This window comes from Onychomys torridus, chromosome 14 (genome assembly GCF_903995425.1).
Source record: "Onychomys torridus chromosome 14, mOncTor1.1, whole genome shotgun sequence".
Taxonomy (NCBI): Eukaryota; Metazoa; Chordata; class Mammalia; order Rodentia; family Cricetidae; genus Onychomys; species Onychomys torridus.
This window is the reverse complement of record NC_050456.1, coordinates 42,887,675-42,903,586: the sequence shown is the minus strand read 5'-3', so window position 1 is coordinate 42,903,586 and position 15,912 is coordinate 42,887,675. Positions and strand designations below refer to the sequence as shown.

The 15,912-nt window shown below is 42.1% G+C and overlaps 1 long non-coding RNA gene across 1 annotated transcript; it reads right to left on the bottom strand.

Moving 5' to 3' along the window:
* Nucleotides 1-1,763: 1,763 nt before the first annotated feature.
* Nucleotides 1,764-15,546, bottom strand: LOC118595417. The gene is made up of 4 exons (XR_004946526.1): nt 15,351-15,546; nt 14,187-14,308; nt 4,643-4,758; nt 1,764-4,533 (listed from the first exon to the last, which is right to left on the bottom strand). It is a non-coding gene; the product is annotated as an uncharacterized LOC118595417 (long non-coding RNA).
* Nucleotides 15,547-15,912: the final 366 nt, after the last annotated feature.

Here is a 15,912-nt window from a genome sequence, read left to right as displayed (position 1 = left end):
GTATCTCTGGGCAGATCAGTGTCTGCGTGAGGGAGGATGGACACAAGAAGACTAGGGACCAGGGACACAGCTGCGATTCAGAGAGGCAGCTTATGAGACAGACAGAAGATGGCTTCAGCAGCAGGTGTTGAGAAGTCCCCATTTCCATTCATAACAAATGGCAAATGAACAAAGCCTGTCTCTCTGGCTTTAACTCATGCCAGACCCAGCTTTTGGGCTACCCATTAGGGTTGTCCTTTATGGCTTTCCTTGACATTAATATTAATCTGGTTTGCTCCGTAAAAGAAACTAGAGAGATGGAGCGATTGTTATGTACTTGAATTTGTCTTCCCAGCATCTCCTGAACAGATATCCCAGAGATGAGTGCAGACCAGCCTCATTTCCCCAGGCAATGGAGGCATCCGATGCTTCCAAACACAAAACACCACTGTGGAGCACAGAGTGTGCATCCTTTGATGTCTGCTCTGCGTTAGTGAAACTCCTCTCTTCCCAGTGCACCTTTTCACCTGCAAACACTTTTGGAGAAAGATGTCGGATAACCACTACAGCTTGGAAAAGAAAAGACAAGTACCAAGTTATCTCGGTTCTCTTCAGGGAAACTGAGCAAAGTGACTGTGTATCACCCAGGTCACACCCCCAGCTCTGGCACCATGTTCAACCCTAAGAGTGGTTCTGTACTTCCGCACAAGTCTCCCCTACCAGCAACCCGCTTAATCTTGAGAGGCACATTGCAAACAGGCCATGCATTTGAGCAGACACATTTGCATACAGCCTCAGGGTGTCGCATCTCCTCCAGCAGTCTTTGCTGTTTTTCCTTCACTAGTCTGCCCAGAGTCCAGTTTCAGTGGTATGTTGTAGCAATCCCATGCTTCAGCTCTCATCTGTGCTGAATAGAATCTAATGTTAAGCATCGTTGCTGAATGAAAGAGACGATCGATCCATTCAGATAGCAGGTGCTTTATGTACAGTGGACACAGGAAAGAAAAAAAAAGAATGCAGCAAACAAACAACCCCTCACATGAAACAGTTTGCTCATTCACTTACTTGCCTGCACTGCTCTCCCTGCCCTCTTATTTTGTCTTCATTTTTCTCATCTCCTTTTGTGTCCTTGTATTCTGCTTTGACAGGTGCATGCTCATGTGTGCGTGCGTGCGTGCATGCGCACGTGCACACATGTGTGTGTGTGTATGTGTGTGTGTATGTGTGTATGTCTCTCTGTGTGTCTGTGTATATTTATGTGTGTATGTCTGTGTGTGCATATCCGTGTATCTGTGTCTCTGCCTCTCTTGTGTGTGTGTAAATCTGTATATCTGTGTGTGTGTGTGTGTGTGTAAATCTATGTATATCTGTATGTGTCTGTGTGTGTGCATGCATTCATGTGTGTGCGTGTGCATGCGTGTGTGTGTGTGTGTGTGTGTGTGTGTGTGTGTGTGTGTGTGTCCTTTTGGGCCAGGGTATCTTACAGTGCCTGCAGGAATAAGCAGTACTATAATACGGACACTCAGATTTCTTATCTCAGCTTCCCTATCTTAATGATGGTTTCTGTCACCAGAGCAAGGATGCCAAAAGTCAGAAGAGCTATAACTGGTGTTGGCACCATCTATAGTGGAACATGCAGAAGTCACAAGCAGAGCAAACGTGGATGGAATCTCCCTGTATCCCAGCTGGTCCTGGCAAAATCACAATCATCCACTGGCTAACTTGGGCAAGTCTGCAGAATTTAAATACAAGTTTAAAACAAAAATCAAGATAACACTTGTCAAATCCTTATCTATGAGCAGTTTATTGGGGGAAATTATTTGCACTAAAAAGTATTTTTAAGTAATTCATTTTTAAATCAATGCATATTTAAATAAAAGTAGAATCACAAATACCACTGGCTTCTAAGACAGCTTATATAAGAATGTGTAGATCAAAGCGCTCCAGTAATGATGTCTTGAAATAAAATGAATTTTTACATCTGTTACTGGTTCTTTGTCCCAGAGTTCTGGCTTTGATTAAGGTTTCTGACATACAGGAAACATTACAAATTTATACTTTCTCGGTGATTTTTTTTTTCTCTTCTACCCCCAAATACGTGTATTTCTATATTTAACCAATTTAAACATGTGTTTTTTAAAAAAATGTCATACCTGTTAGCATTGGTGGCCTCTTCCTAGAGGGGCTATTGTAAGTCATGCCAGGTGTTCTTTCAGTAACAATTTAAAAGTCATCAGAGAACTGATTCTATTTTTAGACTTATGATGGCATAATTATCCTATCAAATTTGGAGTTTAGGACTAGACTCATTTTTAAATAAATCTATATTTTTGGAAGGAGTTTTCTGAGAAATGTGGTCTTTTATAAGCAATGAAATAAAACTATTAAACTTTTGTGCCAAATCTTACTCTCCAACTAATTTTTAAATATTTCTATATGGATTTCAAAGGCATCTTGCCATTCATACTAACTTGTCTGTACGCCTTTGCCTCTTATTATAAATTGTACTTTATTCTAAAGCACTTTTCATAATGTTGATTGAGCAATTAAATATAAACTCAACACTTGGACCTATTGTGTATCTTTGTAGCCTTGCTCAGGGCAATCTAGTTAGAGAGTCCATATTCTTAGTGCAAAATCACCTTGGCGATTCATCACAGGAACCAAATGTGGTATCAAAAATAAAAGCAAAGGAAGATGCAGCTAGCCTGGTTACAAGATGGCACTTCAGCTAGGGATGACACTGTGTTGACAGTCATCATATTTGCGTTACAAAAGCTTGATATCTGAATTTAGCATCGTATTCCTGTTTGCCATCATTCTGAACAAAAAGCACTAGGAAGCACACCAATAAACGAGTCGTTATGAAGCCCTTAACAATGTTTCCACATTACCCATGCAGTCCTTGAATCAAAACCTTGTCTTTGCTGGCCTTCACTGTCATAGTCTCCCTAACACTCATCTTTGAGTCTTTGGTATTTTCTTAATACACCTTTGGCACCTAGTTTTCCCAATCTGTTTTTATCAATAAAAGTTCTTTAAATGAAATACTCCATAGGACAAAAGCTTCAGACCCTGAGGTCAGACGTCTCACTCAAACCTCAAGAACACGATGAATCACTCCCAACAATTTCATAAATCTACCCAACTTGTTACATCTTCACCCTTAGAACTGTAAAACATAAGAACTTATCCACATATCTCCCCAAAGGCATTCTCAGACATGTTGTTACATGGTAAGCGATCGACTACTGTTCAAAAATCAGTGCAGTGTTCCATCCCTGTACCTTCCATGAGCTCTTAGTGGGATGAAGAAATAACATCACGTCTAAATTCTATTATTCTCACCAACTTTCCAGAGCAGGTTTTTTAAAAAAATTATTAACCTCTTAAAAACATATTTTGCCTGCCTACCCTTTCCTGAGCTTCACAGCCTATTAAAAAAAAGCAAGATCATAAATAAAATTTAAACTCTTAAAGGCCCAGCACAAATTTTAACCAACCTGTAGAACTTAAAGATGATCCTATATGGGATGCTCATTTATTACATTTCATTCTTAAAGAGAAAGTCTGTTCAGATTATAAGAATAATCAACAAAAAGAAGAAAGTGGGTGAGCTTGGGGTAACCCAGTTGCCGCACTGAGCATGGCAGCTTCAGTATATGCTATGCTGGCCCCATCTGTAACTCACGGATAAAGGATACTAACGACAAATCATTTGGCACAGTGTTTGACAAGTCAAAGAATTTATGAAAGGACAGAACTCTCACTGTGTGAATAAAATTAGATTAATTCCACCCCTCATCCTCAGGGCCACAGCATTATCAATTATATATATTTCAATAAGAGTGGCAGAATTTAGGTGGGGGTGGTGACTTAAGAATTTTAACCTATCAGATTGACCAGAGATCAATCCCTTCCTATCTCAAAAAGAAAAGTTTTAAAAACCTTTTCTCCTAATGCATCGATGCACTGCTTTATGATAAAGTGGGTATATGTTCCATTCAACGTGATGGCACTAAGGATTGCTGGGTAATACCCATGGTTCTCTCCCCTCGGTTCGGCATGCGTCTCATCACTGAGATCAAGTGCACTGGTAATTAGTGTCTTATATTAACATCTTCACTATAAACAGTTCAGGCATGTAGAAACAAAATATCAATGAACGTAACGGTTACTTTAATTCATTTTATAAATAAGCAACTGAGAATTTTGCTCCAAGTGGTCACCAGTGTAGCCCATCCCGTAGATGGGGTTCTCCGAAGTATAAGGCACAATGTGGTAGGAATGCAGCTCTTCATAGTAGAGAGACTGGGAACAGCACTCCTGTACCATAAACTTCAGCCGTTTTCTTGTATCCGAATAAGCAGTCTTATAGGAGGGAGATTCCTTAAAGTATTCATAGCTCTCTTTCTCCGTCTCTAGGTGTATCTTCCTCAGCAAATTGTTAATTAACACAGACCTTCTTAAGTAGGTTTCTGGGTCTTCAAGAAACCTGAGCTTCTCCAGGGAAAGTTTGAGGATACAGGTCCTGTCTTCAGGTAATATCAAGTGCTAGGAAGCAAATAGAGCCATTACTCTCCACATAGAGAAAAAAAGCTAGAGCTTTGTGTTATGGATGGCATTGGGGTGGGGAGAGATTGGGAGAAACGTAAATCCTTACTTTTGGAAAACACCCATGGTAATCTTGATGTAAATCTTCTTCTTCTGCATATTTCCTCTTAAAGTAGGCTACTTTCGACGTTGTTAACGAATAGGATGGTACTTCTCTTGGATAAGCTAAAACAAACAAAAGACAATTGGAGAAAGATCAGGTGGCATCGTGGCAAAGAGAGTTTTAGCACATGGAGACCATTTGTTAGCAACATTCTAGTGACCCCAGAGATTGCTACCCCCTCACCAAACAGCACTGTGCTTGGCAATTGTCTTGTGACTGAAGTGCCTGTTGGCAGAAAAATGCCATCATTTCAGACCCAAAATAGATGGTTGCATTTAGAGTTCTATGTTCATTTCCTTTTGCAGCCCCAGAAATTAAATTTAAGTACTGTTTAATCTCGTGCTTTTTGTGTGTTTTTTTTGTTTTTGTTTTTGTTTTTGTCTTTGTTTGTGTGTGTGTATGCCAAAATATACCCAAATGTGAAATTGATACACAGAATATAGTGGAAGGGGTTAAGTAATTTTCCACCATTCTTTTTGTTAGTCTTCCCAATATTCTGGGGAGGTTAACACTTCTAGGGTAATCAAAATGACAAAGTAGTTGGTGGCCCAAATCATGCCTTTAAAAATAGTGGTATGATCCCTAACAGCAATCTAAACAACTGTCCTTACACCCACAGAGAAATGTAGTCTTCAGCCCACATCAAGGAAGCTTCTTTCTGTAATAGGCAAAGACCACACAGAAAACCACAACTGAACAAAATGCAGAGTTGTGGAGCCCAGCCCACAGCAGACATGTCTACAAAACACTCCCTCACCCAAAGCTCAGTGAACATTGCCCAAAAGGGGGCAGAAAGAGTGTAAGAACCAGAGGATCAAGGCGGGGGTTGCTGTGAGATTGTGTCTCCTAGTAACATCAGAAGCCACAACCCGTAAAGACTCACCAACACGACCACCCAAATGAGAGCTAAACAAGGATGGACATTTCAAATTGGACAGGAAAAAGCCCAAGAGGCCTTGACTTTAAACAAAAAACCACAGGTAACTGGGGAGAGCTGGGAGTGGGAGAGGGGGCCCTCCCTAGGGAAGAGCACACCAAGCTTTTGCTCAGTGCCAAATGGTCAGCCCTGAAAACATACAAGTAACATCATACGGACTAAATGGGTTATAGATAGGAATACACAAATATACCCATATGTATGCAATAACAACTGAGGAAAAGAGAGGCCATGAGTTTGAAGGAGAGCAGGAAGGATATTTGCATTTGGAAGAGTTAGAGGGAGGAAAGGGAAGGGAGCAATGTTGTAATTAAAATGCAATTTCAAAAAGAAACAACAAAATTAATTAATTAATTAACATAAGTCTATATCTTCAGACAAAACCATTTTACATGATTATGTTTCAACCACCGTCCTGACATTTGGCATAATTGAGGTTAATCATGAGGAAACGGAAGAGAATGGATAGCGTAATTGACTTCAGCGTAATGTGTGTGAGTAGAAACCTTTGTTTCCTCCTTGAAAATGCTACTGCCACTGAGGATTCTCAGAGATTTGCAAGGGGGCTCCTCCCAGGATGTACTCTAGGTGGCACTGTGACCACAGAAAGGTAGCAAGATCAAAATTCCAATACAGCGGCTTCCAATTCAAAGCAGAGTGAATGTACAAAACAGAGTCCCGTTTGATATTCATTCAAGCTCCAGAGTCCAGAGCACATTTGCATTTAAACAATTTACTTCACCCTAACCCATACCCTCACATATTTCTGTGTTAGAACTACTTGATTCACAAAATAATGAGTACGTAAAGACATGTGGGTTAAATAAGTTTATTCTTGGGAATTTGGTGCTTTTCCTCTAAAATGTAGAGCTTTAATGAGTGTAAGTATTAAAAATACGCTCTTCGATAACCTGCTTTCTATAGTGTTTCCTTTGTCTTGGAGGCATGTGTACATAACTTTCACACGGCTCTCCTGCAGCTGGAGGGGTTCTCCTGAGCCAGCAGTAAAAGCTACAGGCCTTCCCTCAAGCACCCCAAATTCTCCCTGGTGTTACTGTGGGTTATAAATCTAAAAAAGCCTTAAGTCAGCATGGGTATGTCTTACTAAGGGATCCAAGATTCAAAGAACTTGTGTATCCCACCTAAAAGAGCCCAGTGATGTGATGAGGAACCAGTAGTTGCGGCTCCACCCTTACAGTTTCTGAACTTAATAAACAAAGCACAGCTTATGTAGATTTTTCACTGGTTTACAAGGGTTAGGGAAAAAAACAATGCTGATGAAATGAAATCATCACCAAACCCAGTTTTCTCTGGGCACTTTTTGTTGTTGTTGTTCATTTTTGTTGTTGTTGTTGTTTGTTTGTTTGTTGTTTTTAAGATAATGGAACTGTCAGGGTCACTTTGAAAGCTATTAACCAAGTAACTAGACAACAAAATTTTAGTTTATCCCTTGTGATAATGACTCCTACATGCATGAATGTGCATGTGTGTGTGTGGTATATGCCTGTGTATATGTGTTCCTGTTTGTACACATCTACATAAGGTGCACGTGCAAATGGAGGTCGACACAGATTTTCTTCCACAATTAATCTCCACATTACTTATTTGAGAAGGGGTCTCTCACTGAACTTAGATACACAAAATGGCTAGACTAGCTAGCCAGGAAGCCCTAGGGATTCTTACCCTCACCTTCTTAGCATTCAGGTTACAGGTCCTGGCTGCAGCCTGGCATTTACATGGGTGCTTGGGATCCAAAACTCAGGTATTGATGCTTATACAGCAAGCGATTTACATGCTGAGCCAGCATATCCCCAGACCCTATTTCTACTTTTAATCAACTCTATAACTAATTGATGTAATAGTTCTCGAATGCTAACAAGTATCAGAATCCCTTTTAGGGCTCCTTGACACGAACTGCTGGGCCTCTCTACCTTTTCAGTGGGGAAAATTTGTACTTTTACCCAATTCCCAAATGAGATCCTTGCCAGCTAGCTTGGGCCACATTTTGAGAACTTGAGTGTTACAGCACCAGGCACCTGAACTAGTAGGCAATAAAAGTTGAATGAGCCCGTCTGCTGATAGTCAAACAAATGGGGTTAATTGATTTTGTCATTGTGGCTATTGCTCCCCTTTATCAGCTTAGGTTCACTTTTTTGTAAGCATCATGAACAAAGCCAGCTCACATTTTAATTACACAGTAAAGAATGAAGTCCATTTTCAACAGGATTCTATGGGATCACCTTAAGAGGCGCCAATGCCTGTTACTAGCATTGGTGCTTAGGCAGGTCACAACCTTTCCTGTCAAGACTTACTCTAGTGAAGGGTAGAGTGAGGAAAGACTGGGAAATAAGAAGCAAAACTTTTCCATAAGCAACATTGTTTTTAATCTATGTATGTGTCCTTTATTAAATATTGGCTTGCTTTATTGTCTTAAGTAACGGAACTTAATGGAACATTTGTAGCCAGTTAAAAGGCCATTGGTGGCAGTGGAAGACAATGTGTCAAACTTAACTGTTCTGCCTCCCACTCCCAAGAGATCCTCCTGGGACGCTAAGGATTCTGGGTGGCTACATTTCAGAAGTTAGCCTCAACTACAGACTACATCAGCCCATGAAAATACAGAGCAAATACTCAGAGGTCTAGACCTGAGCCAGCTCCTCCTGGGCAGGGCTCTTAGTCAGTTTATTGTTCTTGAGGAAACACCCCCCCACTCCTGGCTGCTGAATGTTCAAGCAGCTTTCACAGCTGCTGTCGGCTTGGCAATCCCCTCCATGCTAGCTGCCTGGCTCTTTGCAATGTTTTCCACATCACTTTTTGGAAGATGGTTTTAGCCACTTTGAGGCTAAAGTATGTAGCAAACGTAAGTTGCTACATCTGTTTACTTGCTGGATTGAAACTCAAAAGCTTCAGAGCTGGCAGCTCCGTATTGATCCTGCCTGAAGTCTACCTCTTCTGAGTGCAGGCGAGGGAACCACCGCCCAGAAGAGAGTTGACATCCAGTTGTGTGGCTAAGAGCTGGGGGTCTAGAAGTGGAGGGAGGCATAGGTTTACTCTCCATACCTATTACATCTTAGATGTGTGACTTCAAACAAATTACCTAGACTCATTACAAATCTCATTTGATCAGCGGGGTTAGAAATACCCTGGATCCTGTGGTTATGCAAAGTAGCATCACACCTAATAGCTGGTAAGCCCCTTACCAAACAATAATAATGAGTGCCAATAGATGGAGACCAGTCACACAAAAGCCAAGCCTACCCCACCCTACGAGCTCAGACCTAAAGACCATTCCCACCACTCCCACCACCCAGCCACACAGAGAGGACAGTTATTGGTTGAAAGCTTCCCAGAAGATAGCTCAGATGGTTAAGACATTACACAAATCCCACAATCTCTCTGAGAATGTGTTTCTGGGGTATTACTATCGGTCATGCATTTGGGGCTAAAGGAAATGCGGACTGTCTGTGAAACATTTATCTAATCTTCTGGATGATTCATCAGTGCTGATCTGCATGCCCAAAGATGTGCACTTGCTATGATTGAGTGGACATGAATAAATGTGCTGCTGTTCCTGCCACCAAAAAGCTTGTAATTCACCTAAAATCCAATGAAATAAACGAGAGCAAAGTGACTATATGCCTTTAGAGTCAGCATTCTGAGTTCTGAGAATAGTATACAAATTACAAAACAGAATTGAACTGAGCTGGAATTTATCTCTGAAGTAAAACAGCTAATACTGGTTTGAACATTAAAATTATTTTTAATGTTGTAACCTCTGGGTCACACAAAACGTCTGTGCCAGGCCCCAAGCATGTCACAGTGTTAAGAGCTCAGCAAGTAACACACCAAAACCACAGATCAGAGTGACCCACCTGTCATTAGAGCTCTGGCAGGGCAATTCATACATATGTCTTTAAATAAATGCTTAAAATGCAATTACAAACGATTGCTTCCTTATTGTCCTGCATTTGCCTCTAGGCAACTGGAATCCTGTTAGCATTCAAGTGATTTCATTTGGTAGGAGGCCCAGGGACAGTACATTAAGGTAACATCATCAGCAAATTAATTTATAAACACTTTGAAAGGGCAGACAACAGTAAAAGAATACCCCACCTAAGTAATTTTTTTTTTACATCAAAGGAGAAACCTGAGAAAGAGTAAAGACTGCTGTGCTTAGTATTATCATCTTAGTAGATTTTTAGTTTCTCCCAACGTTTTAACCAACACCCGGTAAAGATCAAGTTGAAGCCATCTGGTTAGAGGTGTACATCCTAGCTACAGACTGATATGGAGGCTGATCTTTGGGGAAAGTAAGAGCTGTATCAGACCAACAGCCAATGTCTGTCATAGACAAAGCATGGCCTTATCAGTTTCCCGTTTGTGATGTTAGCCAGGCATTGGCTTTTGGAAATATTAGTATCCTGTCTGTCTAAACCATGCTTAACTGATAGGGAAACTATCAGTTTTCATCTTAAAGGCTATAAATACATTTGTTTGGAACTATCTAATCTAGGGCTGGTGATGTAACTCTGTAACTTGGTGGTAGAGCATTCACCTTGCATGCACAGGACTTGGGTTCAATCCTCAATGTAGCCAGAAAAAAAAAGCAGAAATAATAACAACAACCACAAAGAGAATTATCTCATCTGACCCTGCCAGCCATATTCCACCATCTTGCTGCATGGCTTAAAGCATTCCACCTTGACAAACCCCAGCTCTGTAATTTGTTTTGTGTCTTCAGGACATAACCTGAAAGAGCCTAAGTTTTTTTCATGGGGGCAGGGGACAATTTCCAATTCACTGATTTGTATGTCACTTAGTTGAGATAGTGCTTTAGAAGCATTTTCTTCTATGTCTGTCACATGCACTCATAATTTCAGATCAATCACTGTTATGCATCATTATTGCAATGACCCCTTTCAAACCATGAATATACATCCTACTCAGAAGCATCATCTTCTATGTAGGATATTTGTGCCCTCACTGGTGTGAAGCATGGGGTTACATAAAACATTCATGAGTATGTTCACAAAGGTAGACAGGAACAAAGTCCAAGGCTGAACTGGCTTGCTTTCCGTGGACATACAGTTTTGTTGATACCTGACCATACTCCACCTGGTATCTTCCTTCTGTCAACACCCCAAGTACCCAGCACCTTTCTGCATGATATGCTTCTATGGTAGCAGAACTCAGTGTCCGTGTTTAGCTCTGGATCGATGAGGCAATCTGTTTCTTCAGATCTATCATCTATTCCAAGCACAATATTGATTTTATTGTCAGTTTCTGATTAGCAACAAGTTGCCAGTTCTGGAAGGCTTTCTTAGGAACAGTGATTTTTTTCAAGAGAGCAGTGGCATTGTCTGGCCTGAGATTCCTGGTCCCCTGGCAGAGTCCCAAGCATAGAAGTGGACTATTGAACAGAGCATCAGAAGTCCCACAAACCCATCTTGTTCTACTGGTCACTGAACCAGAGAGAACACCATTAAATAAGAGGTGACCAGCCAGGCAATGAGGAAGTTACGCTGCTGTAGCACAGCCCACTTCTCCAATAAGCTAGCCAATGACAATGGCAGAGGCCAAAGGCATAAGTTTTTAGAGTATACCTTGTGATTTATCACTCTCTAGGGGAATGGTGCCCCCAAACCCTGCACCCTTCACCTTGGAATATGGGACTTACAGAGAAAAATTGGACAAGCAACAACATTTCCTGATGTGGCTTCCAAAAACGATCCTACCAATAATATCTAGAGAGAGATTTTTAACTCCTGTGGGTACCTAGGGCCAGTACTTAGAGAGGAGAGTTTTGATCTATGACCTGAGGGCAACAGAGGCCTTTTAGAGAGTCCTAATCAGTATCATTCACACACTCTTTTGTTTGTATATCATCCATCGACATCATATTTTATTTGGGTGTATCAACAAAGCACCCGAAGGCCAGGTTTGCTTCTATTGTCCAAGAAGGTTTGTGTAAGACTCAAGTCAGAACCACCACTCAGTTCTCTAGGAGCCCTGGCTCTGGTGTTGAGATGGTCTGCCTTCAGATCTCGTGCTGTCTGATTGGAGTTCCCAACTAAAGATCCTCTAGCAAGAAAATTATCTGCAGCAGTGGGGTGCCTTCCTTCTACAGGCATGGGGCATCCTTGAAATGCACTGTGCTCAAGCTCAGCCCATCTGCAAAGTCACTGGCTATCTTACCGAGACATGACAACAGCGTGCAGGGACAAAATCGAGCCTTTGAAAGTATCCCCAGCTTCTTCGTGTCCTTTGGGATAGGCTCCTGAAGTCTCACAGACCCTCTGATCTATCCCTGCAGGGTCCCCAGTTTCAAACTTGTGTCTCGTCTCCATCCACTCACTAGTATTTAGAAGTCACCTATCTTTCCATCAAGACTTTCTCTTGCCTCTCCAGTCGAGAATATAGAAGAAATGCTGGGTTGATTCTAAATATAAGACTATATTTGACAGTTCTGAACGCAACACTAGTAAAGCTTCACTGCCTTTCACTCATACCTCATTGTCCCCTCAGGGAATTATTTCCTGAAATTGGAAGAGTCTGTATTGGTATCTTTGTATACTTTTGACTGGGGAAAATTTTTAAAATAATTGTGTTAGACTAAAAGGGAGAAACAATGTACTAGAATTGTATGAAAACAGCTTATGTTCAATGTAAATTTAAAATGTAATTTTTAATGTAAATTCAATGTAAATAAGAGAGTTAACAAGACTGGCTTCCGCAGGCCCCCAGGTCCAACATAAAGGCAGGTTTTTCTTCCTTTGCCTCAATTCTGAAAGTTTGGTCAGTTCACACCTGTCTCCATTTCTGAGAAAGTTATTTTTCTATATACAGATTTCATTTCATATGTATGCTGTCATGTAGGTTTCAGAAGCACACACTGCTCTAGAAGACAGTCTAAGCTGCCTGTGCATTGGCTTTCAAGAATGCTTGGGACTTCAATGTTTTCCCTGCTGAAACTGAGTCATGAGCAGAAAGCCTAGGAGTAGAAACCTTGTTGGAGATTTCAAAGACTCCATTGTGTCTCAAGGCATCTTCGAAATCTTACAGGAGCTTCATGACATGAATCCAAACATGAATGTTGATGTGTACCTAAAGACTTCCCGACAGAGTGAGCAGCTGGAAACAGAAGGGTGCAATTAGATCTCGCTTTCAGCCCTAGGCTGTTTGATCTCAGCTTGATCTAATCTAAGCATCATATCCCAAGCACACACAAAGTGTGGTACTGTGGATGGGGGCACTGAGATCCTTCAAAACCAATGTTTTCTTTCATGGATTCCATGAAACTGTGGAACCACCGACATCCCTAGGATTAAGTGTCTGCTATGGTGATACTTTATTTTTTTTATTTATTTAGGACTAAATGCTATAACATCAGCAAGGAGTGATTTTTCAACAGACATGTTCACCAAAATCTGTACAGTACGTATTCTGCATATTGCACTTTCATGATGAAAATCAATACAAAAATGTGAGAAGCACTTTGACTTTTTGATTGTAACAGGGGTCTCAGTGGATGGCAATGTCATTCACAGACATCAAAGGACATAGAGGTTTTAAACTTCTATGTATATCTCATAAGAAATGATATATATATAATATATGCATAAATTACAAGACTAATGCATACACATGAACCAATCATCGTGGCTGCTTTTCTCACACACTCCTGAGAATGAGGCCCTGCACAAAACACTTACACATCCCCTGGAAGATTGCAGTGCGTCTCATCATCTCCATGGATTTGTTTCTCACAATAAAATATGGCTATTATCATGAAAGAAGAGAGAAGGCTGGCTGGTACAAAGAGCTAATGAATTCTGCAGTTTGGGTTTATATATGGTAATCTTATCCTAATATTATTAAACTACAGTGATTTCCACAAGCAACCATAAGAATGAATGATTTCAAAGTCTCATGACATTCATAAAGCCATATAGAATCAGAAAGAATTTTTGAATGGGAATCTGAATAGACTCTCTCCAATTGCATATATCTATGGGGGGCCCATCTTTCTGAGTTTGCCATTCGCTAGGCTAGTCACATCTGGCAGGGTACTGCTCAGGGATTGCTCATTACCCCAAGTTCCACAGTGCTAGGGAGCCGAACATTCAATTACACATCAAATTCAGTCTTATAATTGAGAAGAAAGTAGTTAATTCTCCTTGGTCTCTACTATAAGTCTTCCTGTAAACTGGCATTCCAAAAGTCCCCACAACCTCCTATGGTACCTTGAAGAATTCTCTTGGTTTCTTTCACCCCAGACCCATACAGCCAGTGTGCTCAGAAAGCTTCCTCTTGACATTTTCCAGGATCCAAGTTCCCTCACTTGGTCCATCCAATTCACATGGTTCTAAGAGAGGAACGTCTGGCAGCCCACAAATGTCCTTTTTACAGAAAACCTTTATTGACTTCACAGCCCAGCAATGGCCTATATATACAGCCCCTTCTATTGATCCTATAAGTTGCCACGATACTACATTAGCATTTATTTCTCTGGATACACATTTAAACACTAATTTCTCTTCATCTGGTGATTACCTGGTAATGCTGACTCAGTCCGAACAGTGTATGTCTAGGACAGCCTCAGAAGATTTGGTGAGAACTCCCCTTGGCACATGGAACATGTCTCACAGCCTTGGGCTCATGAATGGTGACCGGATCTTGAAACAAGGAGACATACTGGCATAAGTCACCTCCACCGAATCAGGGATGCTGAGACATGAATTAATTGTCAGGATAGGAGATCAAGTGAAGGGGTTGGGGGTGGGGTGGGAGTGAGAACCAAGATGTTTGAGATAGGGTCGATCTGGAATCTGGATTAGATAGAGAGATAAACCTTCCAACTCACACAATCACTTAAGTTTAAATCAGAGCAGCGTCAACTCCCCCTAAGAGATTTGGAAAGTGCCCAATAACTTACCTCACCAGTTATTTACTGGTGATTATTTGGGGAAGATTGAATTTTAAAAATCACAGCCAGCTCTTGTACCGTTCTCTCCAAAATCACAAAGCAATTAACTCAAACCACAGTAACTTGGTCTTTGGCATAGTGACTCTTTCTGGCAAGGTTTGAAGTAGCCAGACGTTGCTACACGTCTGAAGATAGTTCCTAGCAAAGGGCTCCGTTCAACCACACCTAGTCTGCATGGCTGTGTGCTCATGGATCTCATCATCTTCTATATTTAGAGAGACGGGCTTTCCAAGGGAAGACGGGCATCCAATAAGGACGATCTCATCTAGAGAGGTGAGTTACTATGGTTACTGCTCAGGAGGCTGAGGACCCGTGAAGGGCTACTCCTGGCCAGATGGACCCTTTCCAGATGAGGACCTAAAACAGAACCCTGCTCTCCATACGTGTTGACTGAATTGTCCGTAACCACAGGCTGCCTTTGGGCGCTCCTTGCCTCCAGCTCTCCAGCCTCAGGCAGCCAGGCAAAGCAAAATCAAGGAGGGTGGAAAACTTCTGAACACTAACCTAACAGTAGTGAGCAGAGGGGGAGTCTCGATATCCAATCCTGGGATTTAAAAATCAAATTAAGTTATTCGGGACCAGTAGCTGGTCACTTTTCAATGAATGGGGGCAGGGTGGGACGGAGACCAAGTCCCTAGCCTCCTGAGCTAGGGAACGCGTCTTTTTCTGGGCCTCGGGGTTAGATGCCTGGCTGGAGGGGTTCTGGCATACCTTGCCAGGGGTCCACTCACCCGAAGACTGCGTGTGCAACTGTTTCGTAGCTCCTGTTTTTCGCGAAGGTGTCACTCTTTGGACCGGCTCTGACAGCGACAGCAGCGGCAGCAGCAGCGGCGACTGCAGCTCGGCTGGGCGGCCGGCTCCTGCAGATCGGTCCCTCCTTCTCTGAAGCGCCTCTTGCTCCGGCTCAGAACGCGAGGCGGGCGCGCGGCTTTTCTAGGCGCGCATTGGACCAAAGGGAGCAGATGTTATCCGGTTGCTAGGAGCGTTGCTAGGAGGCGATGACGCCCCTCCACCGCTCCGAGCAACTTTCCAGAAGGTTTCCAGCGCCAGAGGGGGCTGCTGAGAGCCTGTCTGGGAGCTTATATCTGGAGCGAAGGCTGGGATCGAGGGGTCCAGCCACGCGACACTGACCTAGTCCTAAAGAGCTGGCAGCGAGGGAGCATTGCAGGCTTGAGCGTTGAGAGAAGCCTCACTTCCCAGGAAAACAGTCACTCACTGGAGGACCTTGGGGGTTGTCCCCATGGAAATTGAATTTGGGGACAGTGGTGGAATTGCGCTTAAAGGTGTGAGATT